Source organism: Polyergus mexicanus, unplaced genomic scaffold, assembly GCF_030449975.1.
Source record: "Polyergus mexicanus isolate NDT 795.1 unplaced genomic scaffold, iyPolMexi1.0 SCAF_187, whole genome shotgun sequence".
Lineage (NCBI taxonomy): Eukaryota > Metazoa > Arthropoda > Insecta > Hymenoptera > Formicidae > Polyergus > Polyergus mexicanus.
Genome location: NW_027223507.1, coordinates 17153 through 22700, shown reverse-complemented (window position 1 = coordinate 22700; position 5548 = coordinate 17153).

The following is a 5548-nucleotide window of genomic DNA, read 5'->3' as shown; positions in this document are numbered from 1 at the left end:
TGGCTGCACATGCTGCATGTGCAAAAATACCGGAATAATGTGAAGAATTTTTAAAAAGATGGCGAATTATATTAACAGTAGTCCCAAGCGTGCTGCTATTTATCAAGAATTTAGCGAATGTTTTCAGGAAACAAATCATAAAATTTTAAAGTTGTCTGATACACGGTGGCTTTCTCGCCATTCATGTGTTGAAAGACATCTTGAGTTGTGGGATACTACCAAGCTTTTTTTGACCGAAATGGTCGTAAGTGAAAAATCAAAGTCAGGAGAAAATTTATTATCTATAATGCAAAATCCTGATGTAAAAGCATATTTGCTATTTTTAAAACATATTTTTAATTTTTTTAATTCTTTCAATGCATTTTTCCAAGCTGTGCAAACAAGAATTCATTTATTGCAGCCAAAATCAGTAGAGCTTTTAATAACAGTTTGTAAACACTTTTTGAAACCAGAGCTTCTAAAATATGTATGTAATGATGATTTTAAATTTTCTGAAAAAGAAAACCAAAAATCTTTAAATAATATAAATGTAGGATTTGAATGTGAAGAATATCTCGAGAGTTTAATGAAAGAAGGACACGCAGACATAATTGGAAATGTTCGAGATAATTGTTTGCAATTTTACGTGACTGCTGCCGAAGAGATTAGTAAAAGATTGCCCATTAAAGATAAATTTTTATATAAATTAAAGGTTTTTCAATTAAACGCAGCATTATGTAACATCGATAGAGAAACATCATTTAATGATGTTTCTTTTATCGCTCAAACCCTCGGTGGTTTTGACGAAAATGCATTAAAAAAAGAGTGGCATGCTTTACATCTCGATTTTACAATAGCAGAAAAAGAACATTTTTCTAAATTAAACTTTGATGAGATGTGGAAAGAAATTTTAAAACGTAAATATCCCAACCTGAAGACTCTTTGGAATGCTGTAAGATCACTTCCAAATTCAAATGCTGACCCAGAAAGAATGTTTTCTTTTCTAACTGATATAAAAACAAAAAAACGAAATAAACTTTCGCCCGCGTGTGTAAATGCTATTTGTGTATTAAAATCAGCACTAAAAACGAGAAAACAAACTGTTCTAGACATGGAGATTAATGAAAAGCATTTATCTCTCATGTCATCGGAAAAATTATATTTTACTTGCCCTAAGAAAATGAACAATCTTACATTATATGCTGCTGACATTGATGACATTGCTGGTCCATCATCGGTTAATGATATGTAATAATAATATTGAAAATAAAATAAAAAATATCTTATCTTTAAAAGACATCACACTTGTAAATGAAAGATACAATAAAATAGGTAACATATAGTGGTATAATAGGGCTCCAGGCGAAGGTCCACTTTAAAAAACCGAACGCGCCATTGGTGATACCCCATGGGTGGTGTGGAAAAGCACCATTCATTATGTAAAGCCATCGTAAAAAGTGAAACATAATATTAATCAATATACATAATATTACCATAATATACCAAATAATATACCATAATATACCATAATATACCAAATACATAATATTAATCAATATATAATATTTAATCAAATATGTATCTTAGACAATTAGATTTTTTGTTATTAAAAATCGATTCATTTCATTTAAATATGCGAACGATTTATTAATTTCTTCGTTAGATGATGTATTTTCGTGTATTCTTGCAAATGAATATAAAGTCTGCAAGGTTTGGCTAGTAATGTAAGATTTAAAGCGTAGTAGTGTTCAATCAGTTTAATTTCTGATTATATCTGATATAAGCCCAATACAAGATTCAGAATATTAAACTGATTGAATTGAGCACGGTAAATATTTGTAAACTGTTTGTTTGAAGCACAAAAAGTAGGAGTTTAATTCCCATATAAATGATATATCTTGAATTGTATAAATGAAATTTGTAACTATTTTCAAAATTTATTATTTATTTTATTATGTTAAACCGCAATGCTTTCTAAATATATTTACAATTGCAAATATTATTTCTCCAATTTAAAAATATATTTACAGCCTTTTAATATTATATATTATACCAGAGTTATAAGAAAATACATTATTACATTACAACAATACTGCTTTAATTAATATATATTTTTTTATTTAAATATATAAAAGTGCTCGCATAATATATATATTTTTATTCTTCCAGTATAATATTAACAAAAATTATTTGATTTGTTCTGACAATATTCATTTTTTATCTTTGTATAATTTCTTTTCATTTAAGTAATATTTTTTAATAATATAGATATTGTTTTTGATAAGAAAAATATATTTCATATTTACTAAATAAATATATTTTACTTAAGAAACTTAAAGATTTAAATATAAACAAAAACATTATTAAAATTCACCGAATAGATAGTTTTCTCGAGTAAAATAAAATTTTTTACTATCAAATTATTTTTTTTCTCGGTATGTAGAATATGAAATGTTTAATATAATGTTCAATCTTCGAGTATTTTACTCGAATACTTTTATATGCAGTATACTTAAATAAAAAAAATTAAGTAAGGCAATATTGTTTTAATATAATAATGTATTTTCTCTTATAAGTCTAATATAAATGTATAATATCGAAAGCGTGAAAAATCATTTAATATATAATGTGGGAAGGAAAGTTGGAAAAAACATTTATTATATGACATAAAAAGGCTGTAAAAAAGAAACATTTAACGCTCATGTATATAAAGATAAAGAATCGAAAAGCGAGTCACATCGCTCGTCGCCGTTGGCCGTACGCCCGTCGCTATAGTTGCCGGCTCGATAGAAAGAAGAGAGACAGAAAACAGTGTATCTGTCCTCTTCTGCTATCCGAAGCTAGCCGAAGCACCGAGCTCACACGTACGCGGTTTGCGCTTGTGTGTGTTATCCCTTCCACCTCGGTTGCATGTTGCTCGCGTCTCAATTCTGGCATCACTGCTACAAATATCGCGGAATAATAAAAACAAATGCGCATCTTTATAAACGAATATTCTCTAACCTCTAACCGAATAAAAAAATTATTTTCATATTGATTAAAATTAATTCGATATGTAAAACCATTATTCATAAATATTCTACGACAAAAATTAAATTTCTAAATTTTTGCTTTAAAAAAAGTTTATTTTCTATAAATATAGGCAAGCTTATACAAATATGCAAATGTTTTAACATAAGAGGATAAAATATATCAAATTTTCTTTTCTCATTTGTATATTATTAAATATAACTATGAATAATAATAAATTGTCATAAAGATTATATGTATATATACAATATATATATATATATATATATACATATATATATATATACATACATACATACATACATACATACATACATACATACATACATACCTACATACAATGGCACAATACATATATATGTATTATAATATGTAATAACGGTTATATTGCTAATCTTACATAACTATTAAATCGCATCCGGTTCAAAATATTGTAAAGCAACCAGCACATGTAAATCGCCTCTGGAATACTTTTTACAATAACCAGCACACGTAAATTGCCTCTGGAATACTTTTTACAATAACCAGCACACGTAAATCGCCTCTGGGATATTTTTTACAATAACCAGCACACGTAAATCGCCTCTGGGATATATTTTTAATCAGAACGCTCATGCAAACCGAATCTGGTATACATTTTTTTGAAAGCAGCCAGCTCACGAATAAACTGCCTCTGGCACTAACTACTATAAAAAATGTATATATAATTAATTTTTAATTATATATAAAACTAAACAAAGGACTATTCTTATTTTTCTGAGAGAGAAATTATTTTACAATTATTTATGTGTGCATATGTGTGTGCGTGTGTGTGTGTGTGTATTTATGTATACATTGTGTACATAAATAATTTTATAGCAATTATTGGCAATATTATTTTTATAAGAATTTCTCTATAGATGTACAAAGTGATCCGAAAAAGTATTTTTGCGAGAAACTTGAATTATTAAAAAAAAAAAGAAACTAAATGAAATCATATATATGATTTATTATTGAAGAGTTGAATTTTACAAATGATTATTTTAAAACTGCTTTTCTTCATTCTCACAAGTATAATTTTGAAGCGCTTGAAAATGTGGTCAATAATTGTATGTGAGATTGTAGCTACAATGCTTTTTATTTTCTCAATTATGCGCTTCTGAAGAAACTCGAAACCTCTGGAAATTTATATGGAAATTTTATAGAAGCTCATAACAAGAGAAGTAAAGACTATTATAGCTGAGGTCCATCATAGAGCACAGATGTCTGTGTCGCATACATATTTTGAACACAATAATATAATATTGCTCATATTGTCTCTTTTGATTTTGTCATGATGTGCATATATATATATATATATATATATATATATATATATACAGGGTGTATAAAAAGTACCGGGACAGTGAAATATCTGAAAAACTAAGCATTTTCGAAAAAAATGTTTCAAATAAAAGTTATAGGGTTTCAAAAGATCTCTTTATTAAATATTATAAGTTTGATATTGGGTGGCGTCGCCAAGGTCAAGACAAAGTCACCTCGAATTTTTTTAATGGAAACCCCTACTTTTTATTGCATATTCTTGTAATTTATCTCGCGAGCTTTTCAAAACACTATAATAAAATATTTTTCATTAAGTATTTTTTGAGTTTTTTTTATATCTTAATCTGACATATTTCGTCTCTCCGATTTAAATTTGCATTTAGGCGTTCCTTTCCAACGATATTTATTATATATATATATATATATATATATATATATATATATATATATATATATATAAAGGATATTAGCAATATTTGTGTATAATTTTCTACAAGTTACAATTTATGACTTGTTTGCTAAATAGATATAATGGAAAGCAAATAATAATGCAAAATATATTATGCAAAACCGCGTCTGGTATGAAATATTTACAACCAGTTCACGAAAAGATCGCTTCTGGGATCAAATATTTCGGCAATATTTAGAGCGCACATGCAAACCGTATCTGGTATGAAATATTTGCAACCAGTTCACGAAAAGATCGCTTCTGGGATAAAATATTTCGGCAATATTTAGAGCGCACATGCAAACCGCATCTGGTATGAAATATTTACAACCAGTTCACGAATAGATCGCATATAGATAATATATAACACACATATAGTATGCTCGGATCAGAAAGAGATGGACAGAGAAGAATGGGTAAAGAGAAAGAGGATATGAGTGTAAGTGAGCAAGTGTCTATAAAAGTGCCAAAAGTAAGAAAAAAAGGAAATAGTTGGATCTTTCTCCGTAGCAATACTTTATGCTCACTAATGTTTAGCGACTGATGTGAATTATTAATCGATATATCGTTGTATAGCTATACCCTCGCTTACTCATTCCTATTCTCTCTCTCTCTCCCTCCCTCCCCCTCTCTCTCTCTCTCTCTCGCTCTCTCTCTCTTTCTTTTTTTTGCCCATGTCTGTCCATTTCTTTATAACAAAAATACTATATGAGTACTAAATACTATGTGCATATACATATAATGTGTATGTTCATGTATTGTAGTAATTCTAAATTCTATTTAAAGATT